General features: G+C 41.3%; 1 pseudogene; it reads right to left on the bottom strand.

The window, feature by feature from the left end:
* Window positions 1-2,641: 2,641 nt before the first annotated feature.
* Window positions 2,642-12,208, bottom strand: LOC120401151 (annotated as a pseudogene).
* Between the last annotated feature and the right edge of the window lie 9,483 nt (window positions 12,209-21,691).

A 21,691-nucleotide genomic window follows, 5' to 3' on the forward strand; every position in this document is an offset into this window, starting at 1 on the left:
CCAGGTGACTAGGATGTTCTTAAAAGCCTGTTAGCATCACTTCTAATCATAAAGAGTGTCCTTGATTGTTAGCTGCATGTGCGTTCTCTCTGTGTTCTGTACTGGCTCTGGCCAGATAGCCAGCCCAATGCACCTCTATCGTACTGCCCAAAGAAACCACAGGCTCAGTTCAGTGGCGAAGGTGCTTGGCCAGGTTTATTGTTAACAAAACATGGTCCTAGTTCTACTAGGTACTACAGGTACACTAACTAGTGCTACAGGTACACTAACACATGTATGCCCGTTACAATGCACCAGCTTAGTAAGCAACAGAACTTTCTGCTTTCTTCTAGGCCCAATAAAGGCTTAAGGCAAGGTATCCCAACATTTATAGATCAAGTTTATTACCTCCCCTTGTTCCTTTCTCCTGATGCTACAAACATCACCATTTATCACTTCAGTCAAATCATCTTATCATGTGCTAAGTTGGGGTGTCCTTGTGTTGGTCTGCTGTAATGTGTTTACATATCCAATGTGTTTTAGCAATGCTATCAATACCAGTCCTGAGTTCATGTACCCAACACTGAACTTGCAGGCAAGCATCTGCTTTTGACAGAGCCTGACTTTTGCTCATAGAGTAACTTTTGCTAACTTTGGTTCAGGCCTCAGGTCTTGCACCAGACCCATGCTTCAGGCTCTCTCTTCCTAGTAGGGAGGAGCAAGTGGTGAGTAAGAAAACGTTGGTTCTCTGACAAGACTCCCCCAAGAGCTCAACATGCTACCATCCACACTACTCCCACATGATAGAGAAAGATAGGTCTCTTATTGGGCAATTACAAACTACCACCACTAAGTCCACAAATGCATTTATAATGTTGTGGCTGTCTGTGCTTTTGTTAAATTCACAAGTTTTTCAGGGCCTCAGCTGTAACCCAGTAGGAGAAAGAGGGAGACAACTACAGGTGGAAAAACTGTAGCAATTTAGTCTGTGGAAACTCCAGCTTTCCCAGTACAATTAGTTCTAAAATCCCTCTGTGGTCCCAGGCTGCTGGGAACTATGAGTGGTGGGGACATGGAATAATATCATAGCTGCACTTCTCCCCTCTGAACAGTCCAGACGACTGTTCCAACTACTATGGATGTACCACTCCTGCAGTGGCATTCATAAGCAAGACAGTTACCAGCACCAGCTGCTTCTCTTCCATCAATGAGGTTGTGAAAAAGGGGGAGCAGGTGATGGAGAAAGAAGAGAGTATGACGGGAAATAGAAGACATGATGTAACGGGTAGCGAGGAGACAGACAGAGAGATGCAGAGAGCTATACTAAAAAGGGACCAGTGGGAGAACAAGCCTGTTCTCCAGTGTCAAACATATGAGAAGAGTTGGCTGCTTAGCTTTTCTCCCAATCCCTGTCACGCCCGAAGATGACACTCATAGGCATGGGAAAGGGTAGAACCAGGGCCTGCTGGTAGTGGGGTGGAGCACAAGTGGCTATGAGGTAGGAGGGTTGTGGGTCCTCCACAGATTTAGATAAGCATTCGCATTTTAGAAAGCCTATCTGACCAGATCCATATGACCAGATCTGTACTCCAAACCTTTGGGGGTCTCCCATCACAGATTCTATATCTGTTTATACAATATTGCATGCACTTATATTTTTGGAAGTTTGTGTAACTGTACCTAACTGTTGCATCGCAAGAGCAGGAACGAAGTCCAAGCAGAGAGAGAGAGTGTGTGTGTATGCATCCATCTTTATTCATTCCCAGCATGCTCTTATATACAACATGATAAGCAATCACAATTGCTAATTAGTTAATTAAACCCACACAGCTGCAGCTGTAACTCATAGGGTAATTATCATTCTACACACCTGTCTACCTATTCACAATTAGCTGGCCAATGAGAACAAGCCCAAGGCCAGTCCTTCACACACAACTCCCAGCATAATCAGCTCAGTATCTCACATTCTAATCCCACATCTCCCCCCTCTATTCAAAATAAAGAAGAGGGAAAGGAAAAAAGGATAAAAAACATTCACAAAACATTTCCAACTTATAACAACATAACACCACAATCTATCTTAGTCTTGTCCAAGAAGTTTAAATTATCATAATAAATATTATGATGGAAACAAATAGGTGCAGGTCCTCAGCTGGTGTAAAGTAACACCAGCTGATGATCTGCCTCAGAACCTTCAAATAAGATCACAATACACAACCACTAAATAATCTGTAGAGTATCTTTATTCCACTCCAGCAGGCTCTTATATACAATCAAATCAGGCAATAACTAATTGGTTAATTAATTTAGCCTGCACACCTGTCTAACTTATCTCACATTTCTTTTCCCACACCTCCCCCCTGTATTCAAAAATCAAAGGAAGAGGGGAAAAGAAAGAGAAGAAGAAAACATTTCCAACTCATAACAGCATAACACTATAACCTATCATAAACAAAAAATTAAAACTTTATAAGATCAACCTATATGACCATTCAATCCTTAACATATAATTTCAAAAACATCAAACGAACAAAACAAAACACAATAAACAAATGATGTAACCTCTGCAGGACCCCCCCCTTTTTTTTTTTTTTGAAACATCCCTCAGCTGTCAGGTGATCAAACTGACACTGAGGGTGGTGGGGGGTCTTAAGGAAAAAAAAAACATCAAACCACATGACAATACAACAACAATTCTGGCCAGAAAACAGACAACACAAAACATAACAAGGAACATAAAACATAAATCTTAGTTCTAAATAATAATTGCATGGTACCACACAGATTTTCTTTCAAACACAAAAGATCATCTCAAGTGAGTAATTCATTCATGGAGGATCAGACAGAAAAAGTCCTGGCAGAGCTAACAAACAGCTCTCCTCCGGGGGCTCTGGTTCCGCGACATCTGAGCGCGTCTCGTGAGGCTCCTCCGCATCTGCCTGCCGTCACTCCGGAGGACGCAACCAAGGCCGGACCCACCTCGCTGGCATCCACCTGGGACCCGCATCAGTGGCAACACACACATAACCCCTGCCCCACGTTAGCAAGTCAACTGGTCCTTTCCATATTTGCTGCTGATAATCAAACCATTTGACCGAGGGTCGGGGGGCCGCACCCTGCTCTTCCCCAGTCATCCCGCTGACATGTTTAATCGCGGGGGGCACCTGGCTGTTTTTACCAAGATGTAACCAATTAAATACGTAAAGAGCTTGCAGCAACCGAGCGGCAGGCGTCTTATCTAAGGCGTCTGCCCGCTCACTGCAAATCCCCCCTTTTTGTCTTAAAAGGAGCGCCTTAAAAGAGGCATGAGCACATTCAATAATAGCGTGTAGTTTGTCTGCTTCAGCCTGAAGGGTTTGGACAAGCAGTTCTTTGGCTTGTAGCTCCTTCTTAATTTCACTCAGCTCAAGAACAGCAGCTCTATAATGACGACGGTTATGTGCTGCATCTACTTTGGCTGCCGCAACCTGCTTTTGAAGGTTATTCACTTTTGACTTTTCTCTTTCTAAGGCAGTCTGTAAAGCTTGAATATTTAGGACTGCTTGAACCCGGAGATTCAGCTGCACCAGGTCTGCCTCTCTCTCTGCTAGTAATGTTTCGGGGATGTTGCTGTGCTCTCGCAAAGCAATGTTAGACTGACCAAGACCAGTGAGCTTCCCCCGTTCATGTTCCAGTTCGAGGGCCAACTTCTTGTTTATTTCTTCCAAACGTTGTATCTTTCTCCTGAAACCTCTAGATTCTCGAAGCTCCTTCTTAATTTCACTCATTTCCTTTGCCTCAGCCTTCTCATACTTTCCTCTCCTTCTCCTAGTGATAACCAGTACAATAATTCCAGCAACAATTGCTAGTACCACCACTACAATGACTGCAATAACACCAGCAGTCAGACGTTTCATGGAAAACTCTGGGGGCTTTTCATCAACATAGTAGATTAGAGCTTGATCAAATTTTAGAGGTTCTTCACTGATGTTTATCTGTAGTGTGAGTCACCTTTGACATCTTTTTCAAAGTAGTAAGCCACGTCAGATATATCCACACTCTTGGCAGACTTCTGGGAAACATTTTGTTTCAGTTCAATAGTGATATAAGGTTTTTCATACACAACATCAGTTATATACTCTGGATTCAGCGAGTAACGCTCCTTAAATTCATTTTTGATGATTTCCTTCAAAAGAGAAGCATCCACAGCTGTACTTCTCTCACTGTGTTTTGTTTCAATGATGATCCAGCTTGTTCTGACTAGTTCACTGCACTGTAAGTCTGTATCACATCGGGGTCACCATTTGTTGCATCGCAAGAGCAGGAACGAAGTCCAAGCAGAGAGAGAGAGTGTGTGTGTATGCATCCATCTTTATTCATTCCCAGCATGCTCTTATATACAACATGATAAGCAATCACAATTGCTAATTAGTTAATTAAACCCACACAGCTGCAGCTGTAACTCATAGGGTAATTATCATTCTACACACCTGTCTACCTATTCACAATTAGCTGGCCAATGAGAACAAGCCCAAGGCCAGTCCTTCACACACAACTCCCAGCATAATCAGCTCAGTATCTCACATTCTAATCCCACACCTAACAACCAGTATGAACCAATACAATATCAAATTGCAATATATGGAGAAGAGAATAAAGATTTGGTGGAGTCCTCAATTCCTTTTGGAAATAAGCTATGTAGGTATAAGTGTGTCCACGCTTGAGTGATTGTACCACTTTAACTTAACTGCCCCAAAACTCCATTAACACAGAGTTACAGTTGCAGAATGGTGCCTCGTGCCCTTCCAGAATGAGGGAGGTAGACAAACATATACCTTTGGAAGCCAGGAAATACAAAGCTAAGATCATACCGCCCCTATAATGCAACTTTAACCCCCCTGCAGCTGGCAATAGTCATTGAGAATAGCTCAGTAAGGATGGGACTGTAATAAGCAGTCATTGCTCATTCTGCACTCCACAGATTTAAACCCACATCTCCTAAACCAGTCTTGTTGCCTTAACCACAATCCATCCTTTACAGCTGCTACTTTACAAGAAAAGGTTTTAATTAAGTCAGTTTGGTATAGAAATCACTAAGAAAAACATGGAACCTCACAATGTCATTATTCAGTCACTTTTCCATGATGCAAAGCAATTTCAGTGAAGCTAGCTTGGAAATCAATCATCACTTCAGAAGAAGCGGTGGGTGGGGCAGGTAGAAAGGAATTATTTCTTAAGGGAATCTAGACAAGGCACATTACCCAGCCAGCAGGATGAAAGCATTTGCTGACTGGAAATTTATGCTAACACTGCTCAGGAGACCCTGCTTCACCCCCACTCTAGTCTCCCCTTGGAGTCCAAAAACTAGGCTGTTTTCACAGAGCATGCTGACAGACCAGAAGAGAGAGAGGGGCCAGATTGGAAAGAGGACCCAGAGTTGTGAGCGATTTATTCAGAGAGTTCTAATGGCGGGAAATGCAGGGTTAAAATTCTCTTCCCACCCCATCACATATGCAGCAGACAAACAAGACACTAAAACCAAATCCAGCCTTCAAATCCAATTCTCATTTATAAGAATGGCTGTCAAGATTGGATTGCTTGTACATGGAGCATTAACTTCTTCAAGAAGTTAGTCCACTGAAACATTCATGTTTCATCACCATCAAATTGTTCAGTTTGCTAATTACTGTAAGGTTCAAACTTGTTCTGCTCAGCTGATGGTCTTAAAATATAGAAGTAGTGCAAATTAATATTTACCATGGTATCACTGAATAATGCAATGGATTGTGTAGTTTGCAATGGGTGAACTGGTTCAAACCATAAACCCTGCTTCTTAAGCTAACATTTTTGTTTTTAAATGTACTGGTTAAAGTATAAAAAAAACTGCCCTGCTGTTTGACTGGAAATCTCTCCTTCAGCTTGCCCTTCCCCAGGAGGGAAATGAGCTGCTCATTGTCAATTTTTTCAATGTCCTCATAGGGTCCTTTGCATGGTATGGGGACCCCAGTTCGTTATCTCCAAGGTACAACTCCACACTCTAAGATTCTTTATCTGGAAATGAAGAGGTATCCCAGTGTCATTTGCCTAAGAAGCCTCTTGTTTCTGCATGGATGACTAGAATATTGTATTGAAGCTTCTGTCCTGAGCCTTGGAGAAGGGAACCACTAGCACGGAATGAGAGCTTGAACTGGCTGTAGATGGATTTCATAACATCAGTAGGTTTTTCATAACTTAACCCATTACTTTATGATCTCATTATATAGTTCATCTCACAGCACCATTGTGCATTTATTTCTTTATTTAACATTAACGTGTAAGAAATACCATTTTAAAAGAAATCAGCCAAGTAATCTCAACAGCACTGGGAAAAATAATTGTCATTTGAGTCTGTTATCAGGTGGTAGAAAACAGAGGACACATACTAGAATACTTGCACCACTGTTCAGAAAGAAATTGAGCACCTGAAGTCATTTGTTTCAAGAAACGCTTTGTTTATGACTGACAGGAACATTAGAGTGGAAAATAGAAGCAGATGAAGAGCCATTCTTTACCTGTGGCAGCCAATAAATATGGTGGTGCAATCTGCTCTGTCTAACTGGATATGAAACCCCAGGATTAGAGGAGCAGGCAGCAGGCTTTTGGTAAGAGAGAAGCTGGTTACTAAAGGGAAGTGTTATCACTTTCTTATTGCTTCTGGAAAGAATAAGTCATTCATCTTTCCAGACACAATCTCTATAAATAATGAATGATGTTCTGTAATGGGGATAATAAACTGCCAATTGTGTTTTTACAGCAGCAGGACACAGATCAGGGCCAGACTTGTAGAAACATAACTATTTGGAGCAGCAATAAACATTGTTCCACATGGTTTCCTGATCCAGTATTCTTATTTTTTAATTTTACAGGCACCACCACCACACATAGCACTTTAATGTTCACTGCATGCTTGTGAGCTCTGTGTACTTTTCAAACCCTGGCTGTAGTGTTGGCCAACAACACATGGTACAAACCCTGGTGAGCTCTCTGAGCAGAGGTAGAGATCCCCCACTACTCAGATCCAAGCCATCTGGCATTTGGAGCTTTAGGAGAGGAGTTTGAAACACTGCCTCCACTGGCTCAACAGCAGCAGCCACACACTTGATGAGAGGGCAGGGAGTTCAGTGTTCTGAGCAGAACTCCACTACTCTTCAGTTCTTCCATAGAGGTAGCCTGCTTCACCCCCACTCTAGTCTCCCCTCCTTTCATTTCCTTGGAAGGCTGATACAAGTTGCTGCTCCCATTCCTCTGTTCCTATGCCATTTACCACAGCTGTGCCACATGGAGACACTCATTATCAGCGAGACAGATAAAGCAGCCTCCTAAAGAAGGGAGGGAGCTTACTGTTCACAGGGCCTGAAGTCTCCATGTCTTCTTCTAATCAGCCCTCAATGCATAGAACCCCTTTCCCAAGCTGATCTGTAAAGGCACTCGCCTCATTCTAACCTCTCCTGGATGCTCACCTCTACTGTGACACTTACAAGTAACTACAGGCCTGATCCAAAGCATGCTGACATCAACAGGCATCCTTCCAGTTCCTTCAGAGTGCTTTGGATCAAGCCCTATAATGTAGAGTAATTTGGGTATATATAATAAAAATAGTTATATAAAGTTGTATAGACAATATACAAAATATCCTCTCTCTCTCTCTGCATCATTTTTTCCTCTGAGTTTTCAAATACTGCTTCAGTAGGAGCAGCAGCCACAGCATAGATCAGACAACAGTCGTAATCATAATTGTTAAAAACTCCTGGATCAGAGCCAAAATACAGTAAGATGGACATGAGATATATTTTCCGGCCATCATCCATGGGAGGAAGCAACAGAAATTAGGTCTCAGATGACTAAAAACAAAAACCAGTTTAATTGGAAATGCTGCTAGAGAACCTTTAGTGCACATGGACCACTTAATGTGCAACACGTTAGTGGGCTTTAGAAATCACACCCCCATAGGCGCATTACCCCACCACGTAGAGGTCCTTCAGGTGCCTTTCATCTGTAAAATGACAAGAACAGTACTTCCTAATCCCGCACTGTGTTGTGAAATACACACATAAAAGACTGAGGGGACCAGATAAGTATCTACAATAGATTAATGGGCTATCTCATGGCAGCACAACATACCGTCATGCAAAGGATCATATAATACTTTAAGTCCTCTGTTCTGCCCTTTACTTCCTAGGCCAGGAAGGTATGTTTCACATTGATTTCTCATGACTTTATCTGGACAGCAGTAGAGCCATGTCACTGGCTAGCAGGGGGAACTCCATCAATGTTCTTCAGCTAGGGGAAGAAGGATTGCCATGACATAAGCCTCTGTGATAGAGAGCAGTGAGGAAGAGTGAAACCTGAAAACTCTGCACATGCATACACTCTGAAATGGTGATTTTTTTTCAGGACATTATTGCGGTATTCTAGTGAAAATGCTCTGCACGCTCTCTGGGATGGCTATGTAACATGTCCCCGGAGAAACAGACCTCATTCTCATATTGTACATGTACATTTCTCACTACAACACAATAGGCCAGAGATTTTGCACATTCATAAACTGTATTCTTTATTAAAAGATGAGATATTCTATACTCTGGGAACAGATTAGGAACCAAGCCCATGTTTTTTCACTGAATATATGTCAATACTCTTTTTGGTGAAACACAGTATTTAAAGCATTGCAGAACTTTCCAAACAGTGAGTGATCGTATGCCAAAATACCTGTTAGGAGTTTAAGTAGTTTCCTGCAAATTTCTCTTTACCTATTTCAATTACAAACAACTCTGTAATATGAGGGTTATATCTGTTGTTCAGGATAGACATTTCTGAGAGTTCATTAATGCATGAGAAACCAGCACTATGTCAATTTTTACTGTCTCAGGGAGGTAAATGTATGGTCCAAAATGCACTTTTAGAAATATGCACTTTCTGTTTTAGGAGCAGTTTTACCAGTAAACTGTTCTATTGTTTCAAACAACCCTATCCTACACGATGTGACAGACTAACAGGACATGGGAAGAATGATTGTCAAAAATCAGTTCTTGTCAAAAGTACACATGTAATTTGGTAGATTCAAAATCCACTGCCCGGCACTACTGTAGATTAAAGATTTCACTTAAGCCCACGAAAAATATTTCAACAGACTAGGTAAATATTACTCAGTGTTTGAAGAACCCTTCAATGCCTAAACTAAAGTGAGTCATATTGAACTCCGGGGGCTACTGAAGTTTGGCAGTTGAAATTTCCAGATTTACAGAGAAATAGAAACCAAGAGTTTTAAAGAACGAAACTTAGATACTTAAAAAAACAAAACAGAATTTCAACCTCTACTCCAAACTCATGACTAAAAGTCCTTCACAAATCAGCATTATTATCTTACGAGGGGCATTGTGCTGTTGGAGATGCAATCTTACAGATAAGAATTAAAACCAAGAACTGACCACTTGTGGTTCTGAGTGAGTGCCTTTCCAAATACGCGCTACAAACACAGTCCAAATAGCATGTATTGTCCAAACTCACCCCATTCCTACCACTCTAAGCTTCTCATTACCATAGGGTACTCTTCCTGAGTAGAATCATAGAAATTTAGGGTTGGAAGTGACCTGGAGGGGTCAGCTAATCCATCTTCCCTCGACCATCCTTGACAGGTGTTTGTCTACCTGTTCTTGAAAACCTCCAATGACAGGGATTCCACAGCCTGCCTTGGTAACCTATTTCAGTGCTTAACTATCCTTACAATTAGAAAGTTTTTTTCTAATATCTAATCTAAATCTCCTTTTCTTCAGAGTAAGCCAATTATTTTTTGTCCTACCTTCAGTGGACACAGAGAACAATTGACTACCATCCTCTTTATACCAGCCCTTAACATATTTGAAGACTGTCATTGTGCCCACCCCCACCTCAGTTTCCTTTCCTCAAGACTAAACATACCCAATTTTTTTTAACCGTTCCTCATGAGTTAGGTTTTCTAAACTCTTTATCATTTTTGTTGCTCTCTTCTGGACTCTCTCCAGTTTGTCCACATCTTTCTTACCATGTGTAGCCCAGAAGTGGACACAGTACTGTAGTGGAGGCCTCACCAGTGCCAAGCAGAGTGGTGCAATTACCTCACATCTGATATATGACAATACCATTAATATACCCCAAAATGGCATTTGCCTTTTTGACAGCCGCATCATATCACATCATTTTCAATTTGTCATCCACTTGAACCTCCAGATCCCTTTCAGTAGTACTACTGCCTTGCCACCTAATTCTCCATTTTGTAGTTGTGCATTTGATTTATCCTTCATAAGTGTAGTACTTTACACTTGTCTTTATGGAGTTTTATCTTTTTGATTTCGGATCAATACTGCAATATGTCAAGGTCATTTCAAATTTTAATCCTGTCCTCCAAAGTATTTGCAACTCCTCCCAGTTTGATGTTACCTGCAAATTTTATAAACATACTCTCCATTTCATTATCCAAATCATGAAAATATTCAATAACATTGGACCCAGGACAGATGACTGCAGAACATAAGATGATACATCCCCCCAGTTTGACAGTGAAACATTGATAACTACTCTTTAAGTATGGTCTTTCACCCAGTTGTGGTCTAGGTGGAATTACTATAAGGTGGGTGGGCCTTCACTCCTTACCTATTCCCATCTACTAGTGGCTGAGAATAGGTAAGGAGTGAAGGCCCACCCATGCCCCTTTGCAGAACCCAATGGTTCCTGGACTTGACTACCCGATGACTAACCCAGAGACTGTCCTAGAAAAATATCTCATTCTTACTGCCCTCTTTTATAATAGTCAGCTAATGAAGGTCCACCTCTTTCCTCAGGTGCAGGGGTGAGCTAATCAGGTAGCAGGCCAACTCCAGAAGTCTGACCCCAGAGGAATGATATCCCTTACTCATTTCAAGTTGGTTTGGCATGATTTGTTCTTGACAAATCCATGTTGGATATTACATATAACCATGTAATCCTCTAGGGGCTTACAAATTGATTAATACTTTGCTTTGGTATCTTTCCAGGTATCAAAGTTAATCGGACTAGTCTACAGTTCCCCAAGTCCATTTTGTTCCTCTTTTTAAAGATAGTTACTATGTTTGCCCTTTGCTAGTCCTCTGGAACCTCGCCCATCCTCTAGGAATTCGGAGATTGCTTCAGATTATTACTTAAGGCTAGGGTGAATTTCATCAGACCCTGCAGGCTCAAATACATCTTACCTAAATATTGTTTAACCTGTTTTTTCACTATTTTGAAATGTATTCCTTCCCTCTTGTTGTTAATATTGGGTTAAGCATCTAGTCACAATTATCTTTCTTAGCGAAGACAGAAGCTGCCATCCATTACTAGCTCTCCTTCCCTGATAAGTAGTGGACCTACACTTTCCTTCATCTTTCTCAAAACCTTTCTGATTTTGTCCATATATGCTTGATCTATTAGCAATTTGTCCATATTTCTACTTTTTGCAGGATTCCTTTTTTATTTTCAGTTCACTACAGAGCTCCTGATGCAGCCACATTGGCCTCTTACTATTCTTCCTATCTTTCTTTTGCATAGTTTGCTGTTGTGCCTTAAATATTGTCCCATTGAAAAAATGCCAAATTTCCTGAACTTCTTTTTCCCTTAGATTTTTCTTCCCATAGGACCTTGCCAACCACTTCTCTGAATTCGATCATTTCATGGTCACTTTCACCCAAGTTGTCTTCTATCTTCAGATACACTATCAATTTCTCCCTGTCAGACTCATGTCTAAAATGGCTTCCCTTTTGTTATTTTCTCCACCTTCTGAAACAAGAAGTTGTCCCCAATATCTTCCAAGAATTTACTGAAAATGTTATGTTTTGCCATATTACTTTTCCAATGGATGGCTAGGTTAAAGTCCCCCAATACTAACAGTGTTTTGTGTATTACATTTATTGTAGAAATGCCTCCTCCACCTCCTCCTGATTTCTTGCTCTTCACCCAGAGACTTTCAACTGGTCTGCCTTTCATCTCCTTCTGGACCCTAGGAGGAATGCATACATTCTTGATATATAATTCACTACCTCCTTTTTTCCCCCACCTGTCCTTCCTGAACAACTTATATCCTGCTATACCAATATTCCAGTCATGAAATTTATCCCACCAAATAGCAGTGATGTTAATTAGGCAATAACTTAACTTGTTTACTAAGACTTTCAGTTCTTCCTGTTGAGTCTGCATACTCTTTGCATTGGTGTAACAACATCTAAGAAGTTGAGCAGATTCTCCCACGGTATTCTCTCTTGTGGCTTCTATGACCCTATTGTACTTTAATAAACAGGGGAAAGAAGGTAATGGTGATAAGATCAAACCCTCTCTCCACAGAAAGCAGCTCCCACTTTATTTCTGTTGAGGTGGAGTAATGAGTCACTTGCCTCAGCAAGCAAACAGAGATCATTTAAACCTTTCCCAGCAGCATCAATATATGCCATCAGGGTGGCTATTTCAGAGGTAGGCTGCCACCACGTTACTTGGTTATTAAAGATAGGTGGGCACTTTTGGAAAGAGTGTGGATGTTAATTCCTAGCTCAGTTTTAACTCTGATAATTACAGTCAGCCTTCCTAAGATTCCACCTGTACTTTGAAGAGGACAAAGTTGGTTGTTTTTTACCTCCTGTTCTAAACTGTTATTGTTGCTATTTAACAATTATTTATATTCCAAGAGTGCTTTCCATTGCATCAGGCACCAAAAAAATATATATTAATAGGAAGGCTTGCCCTGAACAACTTATAGTGTAAATAGACAGAATTTACAAAGGAGGGGCAGTGAGACAGAGAAGGGAAGTGACTTGCCTGAGGTTACACAGCACGTCATTGTCAGATCCACCAGAAGAATTAAGTTCCCTAATTCCAAGCCTAGTGTCCTATCCAGAATGCCAAATTTCATCCACAGGGGTTGCTGTATTTCCAGAGTTGGGAAAAAGCTTTTATATATAGTTAATCAAATGTATTGACATGCTTCTAAATAAAGACTGCTATATAAATGAAGACACTATCATTAATAAAGTGTATAGGAGATGCTTATCTGCCACTTGTAGGGGATTATTTAAAATAGGCTGTGCATAGATTTCATTTCAGACAATCAGCAAAAGAACTGATTTTAAATATTTTATGTTGTCATGCATATTTAATATACGTGGAAAACATTTTATCTGCTATAACAAATAAATGGATATCTTCTCCCTAAGGAATCATTCATTATATTTTGCCCTCTGCTCCTGTTTCCTGTCATATCACATCCAAAAACACCGCTTCACTCACTAGTCACTAATTACTCTGTACCTGTATGTATCAATTTAAGAACCTCCTCCAGACCACGCAAACACATGTTTTTGACTTATCATGAATAGGAGGCAATAATCAGTCAGCAGTATTAGGTTACTTGAGATGTGGGGAGGAAAAAAAAAGGCAGCCGGGTCGCACAGCCTGATCTCAGCCTGTATTGTAAAATTGGAGAGATACAGAGAAGATATCCTGGACTCCCAGGTTTTGGCACAATTGAATGCAGATGGGAGCATCAAGAACACCTATTAACGTAAAAAGGCATTCAGCCATGATCAGCATTTTTCTCCTGCTTTGCATCAACTGAACAGCATGGACATGAGTTTGAATCAAAAAAAAAAAAGAGGCAGGTTACATTGAGCAAGGAAACTCAGTTTAAGTTGATGAGTATTGTTTTCAATTAAAGCAAAACAAATGGGAGATAAGGGCACTTGCTTGTACCTATTACCAGAACAAATATTTTTAGTGATGCATAGCCTCTCTCTCCACCCATTCAGCATTTTCTACCAGATGCTCAAATCTAGTTTTGCTTGCTTGTCTATGTTCAGTCAGACCCTTAACATTAGTGGAAATGTATTTTTTAATCTGTGAATGTTCCATTACCTCTATATTAATTGAGGTGTTATCATGGCATATCATTATGTTGATAGACTGGCAGGTGATCATGCTGCACTCAAGGGGCTGCTGAAGTTTGGCAGCTGAAATTTTCAGCTTTGTAGAGAAGAGAAACCAGGCTTCCAAGAGTTATTAAGAACTAATGTTAGCACAAATGAAGTTGTTGGGTAGCTGACTCAGAGGGAGACATATTTTAGCAATTGAGTTTTATGGAGTTAGCATAACCATCTGGAATAATGGTGGCTGAAGGGAAAGCCTGTATTAGAGTCACTGTCTACTGTTACCCATTACTATTAGAGAGAACTTGGTATAGGGGAAGATTGAAAATGACATTGTGTGTGTTTGGTAATAGAGAACATCCATAGATCATTAATCTAATGATCTATGGGTCTAGAACCTAGGGTTATGGGGGCCTGGGTAACTGACACTTTCACATTGCCTCTGGTGACCTGGGCAAACCTGCACCCAACAATGACTGAAGGCTAGGTACTGCAGGACGTACTGCCTGAAGAGACCTGAGCAACAGAACCCTGAAGCTGCCTAACTAAGAAGCCTCATGGGAAGGCTCTTGGCTTCTTGATACCCCAATCTGAACCTGAGCATTAAACACCTTGAACATTATCATGGAACTCAAAAACACATTATAGTCTTGCCAATTGTAAATCAACTGTCTAAAATGGAACACTTCATCTTCCACACAGCCTGCCTTCTGCTGAGGTGATGGCAGGCTCTTGGTAGCTAACATCATCCATGTTCAGAGGCTCCTGGACTAAATAATCTCTAACTGGGGCCACAGATAATTTCTTACTTTCAATGGAAGATGCACTGGTTGCTGGATGTCCCCCTGTCCACTTTCACAACACTTCACCATCAGACAGATGAACAGTCAGAAGGAATAAAACAAGTACTAGAACAGTATATATTCTATTTTGTCAATTACCACCAGGATAAATGGTCCACTCTCTTGCCTCATCCTGCATTTGAATGTAATAATACTGACCACATCTTCACAGCACAGATCCTTCTTTGCAAACTATGGATTCCATCCCTGCGTCCACCCAGAGTTACCTGCGGATTCACTGAACTCCACAGCCATCAGCTGGATCCAATGAATTCACAACATCGAATAGGAACTCAGGGGCCACCTGGAGGATGTGAAAAAGGCCTATAAGGAGTACATGGACTGGCAACACTGGGAATGCCCAGCTTTTTCAGTAGGCCAAAAGGTCTGGCTTACTGTGAAACAGCTCCCTAGAAGTTGGACCACTAGTTTCTCTGCCCTTTCTCCATCTGTCAGCAGATCAGCCTTATCACCTTCAAACTGCAACTCCCTCAAAATACACCCGGTGGTTCATGTGTCACTTTTGAAGCCTAAGTCAAGATTCAGGGACATGAGGAACACACAGTGCATGCTATTCTTGATTCCAAACTGCAACAAGGCCAACTCTACTACCTCATAGACTAAGAGGCCTACTGCCCCAAGGAATGCTCCTAGGAACCCACTGCCCATGTTCATGTCCCTAATCTAGTTAAAAGGTTCCACAAGAAACATCCTAACAAGGTTGCCCTGGTGCCACCTCAGAGGGGAGCATGTATGAAGGATGGAGGGGAGGGGCTATAGGTTTCCAAAGGGTCTTGAATTTGGTTGTTGTGGGGTCCTGGGCAACCAATGCCTCCACATCACCATTGAGGAGCCAGACAAAGCAGAGCTGAACAATTATTGGAGGGTTAGGCACCACAGGAAGTACTACCCAAAAAGGCCAGAGCAACAGAACTCTGCAGCTGACTGACTGGTCCCCACCAACTATTTAAAAGATGAAATTGCCCCAGGGAGCTGTCTAGGCAACAACAGACTCTGGCTTGACCTTGGTACCCATGTCCTGACTGGGCTTGGTAATGAGTCTCAACTCCTACCTTCAGCTCCAGCCCAGCGTACACTACAGGCCTGGCCACCACAGAATATCCCAGTTGGAAGGGACCTCAGGAGATCATCTAGTCCAACCCCCTACTCAAAGCAGGATCAATCCCCACAGAGATTTTTGCCCCATATCCCTAAATGGCCCCCTCAAGGATTGAACTCAATGCTCAAACCACTGAGCTGTTCCTGTTAGCCACTATAGAATTACATGCACTTATTTGCCTAGTATTGTTCGTAATCTCTGTTATGGTTCAAACCTGCGCTACATAACTTCCCTCCAGGTGATTGCTACTGGAGCTGACCAGAAGATGGAAATCCTTTTCAGGAAAAATTTCTCCCTGCAGGCAGAATGTGAAATTGAAAAAGAGCTTTCCCAATGGGCTGCCAGAAGCTGACCACACAGGCTGTTTGCCTCTCCAGCTCTCCACCTCCTATCCAGCCCAGCTGCTAGAGAGGCAAGACAGCTGGGGCATTTTGCCTTCCTCTCAGCTTGGCTGCTGGAGAGTTGGGGCCCTTCAAATATTTAATATGCATGGAATTTTGCTATTACTGATTTTGCAAAAAGGTCATTTTCCACCAGAAAATTATTCCAATGGAAAATTCCCACTCAGCTACTTTTCCTTGCAGTATACTATTATTGATGCCACCTCAGTGATATTCTTAGTAATATTTTACACTAGATTACTTCACAAATACATAGTTAATTCTATACCTAAGAAACAAGCTTATATAATATAAGCCCTCTGTGCATAAATTAACATATTATATATTACATTGAAAAAGCCTGTGTTAAAAGAATATTACAGTTGCAAAATAAAGTATTCAAAAGTTAAGACACGGCAGAATTAAGGTTACTTGTGCAACAGTAATTCAGCCTCTGTCTGTGTGTATTATGATGCAATCTTTAATTACATAATACATACTTTTTTTTTTTTTTAGACACAGGACTGCTGCCTCATACAATGCACAGGATGAACAGTGCTCACTTAATGAGCTGCTATTCAATATTTCTTTTTATTCTAATCATTAGAGGCATGTCACAATACATTATTTACTGCATACTTTTCAACCCCTGATCTGAATACAGAATTATTAATTTTCTCATGGGCTTTTCTGAGGTTCTGTCATCTCAGCATAGTGTCTTAGCTCTTCACAAACTTTAAATAATTGTATCTTCACAATGCCCCTGTGAGGTGAGGTGGCATTATTATCGCCAATTTACAGATGGAGAACTGAGGCACAAAGATTAAAGCCTTAATTGTGAAGAGTGTCAAGTAATTGTGTGTCTCCAATTTGAGAAATCTAGGCCCTGATTAAATCAGAATACTTAGTTTTGTATATGTTTAGAGCAGAGCTTCCATTAACATCTGTTATAATTATGATTGTTCAGCATTTCTGCAAATCAGACCCCAGGTGTCCCAAGTTGGGCATCCAGAAAAACAAACAAACAAACACAGTAACCATCTATGGAAAGTTTAATTTGGGTAACTTGACTAGCCTCACATAGGAACTCTGTGGCAGAAACAGGGATAGACTTCAATTCTCCAAGGCAGCATTCAACTGCTTTAATACACAAGACTGTCCTTTATCTTCCTGCAGTCCCCCTGCCACATTATCCACACACCTTCCAACTTCTGCAACAAAGAAGGGGCCCTACAGACAACTGTCTCATTCACTACACAAGCCTGAGTCATTTTCAGAGAAGTCCGTCATGTGCACTAAATGTGGCAGGGGTCCTGTGGAACCAGTAGTATGTGATCATGAAATGGAAGACTCTACCATAATGCATATGCACAAGGGGATCGAATTCAGATTGCTTAAGCATTTCCTAGCTTTACAGTGTCTCACTTTGCAACAGTAACATTCTTTTTTTTTAAATTTGTGGGTGGGGTTGGTATGTAATTTCCATATTTTGATTTAAAAAAAAAGGCAACATTAAAAAAAAGAACCCTGAAGAGCCATATTGACCCCTCCTCCCCACAAGGGTCTTCAGCAGGGTTAAGCTCTCTAGCTCCACAGCACACTTGTCTATCACTTGAGCCTTAGGAGGCTGAAGTCTTTTACATGGGCCTGCAGGTGGAGACACTTTGTGATGTGTTCGGTCACATAGACCCCCTTGGGACTGTCACCTGATGTGCTGAAACTACCTCTGAGTCCATTTTCTTTGATAGCTTGGGACTCCAGAACCCTGTCTTGTTAAGCCAGACATGCTAGCCTGCTGCAGCACAATCCCAGGGTCTGAACCACACCTCCAAAGCTGCAGACAACTGAAAATAGCTCAGCAACTACTCCTGTCTCCAGCACCCAGACATCCAGCTCCTAATGGGATCCAAACCCCCAATAAAGCCATTTTACTCTGAGTAAAGCTTATACAGGGTAAACTCATAAATTGTCCACCCTCTATAACACTGATAGAGAGATATGCACAGCTGTTTGCACCCCCAGGTATTAATCACTTTCACTTGGTTAATTAATAAACAAAAGTGATTTTATTAGGTATAAAAAGTAGGATGTAAGTGGTTTCAAGTAATATCAGACAGAACAAAGTAAGTCACCAAGCAAAATAAAGCAAAAACATGCAAGTCTAAGCCTAATACATTAAGAAACGGATCACAGGTAATATCTCACCCTCAGAGATGTTCCAATAAGCTTCTTTCACAGACTAGACTCTTTCTTAGTCTGGGCCCAATCCTTTGCACAGTACAGGCCTTGTTAGTTCCAGCTCAGGTGGTAACTAAGGGATTTCTCATGACTGGCAGCCCCTTTGTTCTGTTCCACCCCCTTTTATAGCTTTGGCACAAGGCGGGACTCTTATCTCTCTGTGTCCCCACCCCTCCTTCTAAATGGAAAAGCACCAGGTTTAAGATGGATTCCAGTACCAGGTGACATGATCACATGTTACTGTAAGACCTCATTCTCCATTCTTTCAGGGCTGGCCAGCAGGTAGCCAGGAAGGTTTGTGAGTAAACAGAGCCATTCACAACCAATTGTCCTAGTTGATGGGAGCCATCAAGATTCCAAGCCACCATTAATGACCCACACTTTGCATAGTCACAATAGGACTTCAGAGTAATACTTCATATTTCTAGCTTCAGATACAAGAATGATACATTCATGCAAATAGGGTGAACACACTCAGGAGATTATAAACTTTGTAATGATACCTTACAAGAGATCTTTTGCATGAGGCATATTCCAGTTACATTATATTTACACTCATAAGCATATTTCCATAAACATATAGAGTGCAATATCACACACTCACTTTGCTACTGTTTCACAGTTATCTGCTACATAGCCAAGGAATTCCGAGAGACCAGCCTTCTGAATTCGCTTCCAGGTTCTGTAGGAGAGTGTGTCTAGTAGCTACCAACTAGAGCATGTTAAAACTCATAATTTCCTTTTTGCAGGACATTATGAAAAAAAAATGCTCAGTTTCCAAACAAAATAAGTACAAATCTCTAAGGTTTCCACAAAAGGAAAATTTCCCAAAAAACTTGTTTTGAAAAATCAGGCAGTTCTGGGAGCTGGGGAGCCCTGGCTCCATGACAGCCTGCCAGACAGACTGCTGGGGAAGCAGGTGAGCTGGCAGGAAACCAGGAAGGTCTCCTATTGTTTTAACACACCTGCCAGGCATAACTCCAATGGAAACTTGCCTAGTTATCATAATAAATTCATCAAAATTGACACATTCCTGCAGAACATTTTGATTTTAACAAATTGGCATTTTCTGATGGAAAAAAAGTTCCATCAGAAAGTTTCTGACCATCTCTCTTACTGATCCTTCTGCCGCTATTCCCCTAGCATTTTCCTGTCCTCTTCTGCTCCTATGCCACTGCCCCCAGCTCCTACTCCTTTCCCCTCAACTGCTGCTATCCCCACCCCCCAAAATCCTGCCATTGCCCCCTCCCGGCTCCTGTCCATGTGTCCATCCACTCTTATCCTTCCCTCCATGGTGTCTACATATTTTTTCAATAGCCTCTTTCTCAGAAGTTCCTGAAGCATTTTAGCATAACTTTAAAAATAAAATAGAAAAAAAAAAAGAAATCAGCCTGAGACACTCTTTGTGGAAAGCTTTAGTTTGAACAGGGTCTTGTAATGGGAAATGTTAGGCACCCATCCTTACTGTGTCACTTATAATGCATAGATAGGCAGTATTCTTGGAGTAGGAGCAAGTTAGCTATTCAAAAATAAACTCTCACAGTCTGACTGAATTTAACGCCTGGGTCGCCAGTCTCCCAGCACCATATAGTACCTTCCCACTTTTAAAATCACTTCACCAAAGAATGTTGCTGCCGTACTGATAATAGATACATGCCCTAGATTCTCTCTCCATCACATTACAAGTGCTCATCTCTCTAAACTCCGCAGACTGTCTTCTACCAGAGAAAAACAAAGCAACCTGGTGAGCACAAATCAATAGCAAAAGTACATGAAGAATGATATGAAAACTGTAATAAGTAGTGGTATTCTGGAGGATAGATAGTGCATCTTAACAATTATGGGATGACAGCTACCATCGTAAGGCTCTGGTCCAGCAGAGATCGAGGCATATGTCTAATTTTATGTCCTAACATTGTCAATTGAACACAGAGTATGTAAAATGAAACATGCAGGATGGGGGCCTAAATTTGTGTCTCTATAGAAAACAAAAGTACAGAATGTCTGCAGATGATGTACAGCTGATGTGCCCTAGTGGAGAGCCGATTTAAATTCCAAATTTAAACAATGGTGATGATGAAGGCGCCTCTTCCACGATCATTCCACTGGGAAAAGAATGGGCAATTTGTACTGAAATGAATAAAATGACATTGCCATTTAAAGACCCAATTTCCTAATGGCAAGAGATTCTGGTACATGCAAATATTCTAATCTGCTGTACTATGTGTAGTTTCAAAGCCTCCCAGCTCCTAGAGTGAGAGAAGGAAGATCCTGGGAGTGGTAAAAAAGTTCCTAAACTAGAGAAGGAAGGAGAGAGATTATTTATTCAGAAAATAAATAAAATAGCAAACAGGAGAACTGCATACTAAGGGCCCTGATCCAAAGCTCATTTCAAATCAGTAGGAGTCCTTACAATGACTTAACAGGCTTTGGATCAGGCTCTGATATAAAAAGCTAAAACTGATCCAAAGCTGATCCACGGAAATGAATGAGAATCTTGTCATTGCCTTCTATAGGCTTAGGATCAGGGCCAGAGAGAAGAAATGTTGTGAGTGGGTGTGGGTTTCTGACATTCTGATGAAGACATTGTTGATGATTCGTTCATTTGTCATCAACATTAACAACATTTCCTATTAAGGCTGCTATCATGATGATACTTTTTTAAAACAGCGTGGAACAGTGAAGCGCCTACACCAGACTTTTGAATATTGCATAGCTGCAAATGTCATATGGAGAACTGGAACATATCCATTCTGACCCCGACACCAAGCTCAATTTTTCATCCTTTTACTTATTTTGACCTGAAACAAAATCACCTGTCCTACAGCCCTAGACACTCAAATTTACATTTACAACAGAATAGCAAATTTAAATTGTTAGCCCACCCACGATCACCTGGATAATACAGCTCAGACAGTCTGACAGGAAAAATATCCCAGCCTCCCAAACAACCCTCTCCAAAATTCTGGAACACTGCCTTGTATGGAGTAGCAATAAATGTGGGCTGCTTCAGACAAAGGAAAGAAGGAGGCGTGAATTCGAAATCAGAAGATCCTTCTCAGAAAACACCCTTCCACCAGCCCCCTCTCTACCTCAATAGCCCAGGCACTTTCTCTAATTGCAAATGACACACTATCACAGAGGAGAGAGAGAGAGTTTCTCAGGGAGGCAGATCCCAACCTATTTTTTAATCTGGACTGATGTAGGCACACA

The sequence above is a fragment of the Mauremys reevesii genome, linkage group 3 (genome assembly GCF_016161935.1).
Source record: "Mauremys reevesii isolate NIE-2019 linkage group 3, ASM1616193v1, whole genome shotgun sequence".
Taxonomy (NCBI): domain Eukaryota; kingdom Metazoa; phylum Chordata; order Testudines; family Geoemydidae; genus Mauremys; species Mauremys reevesii.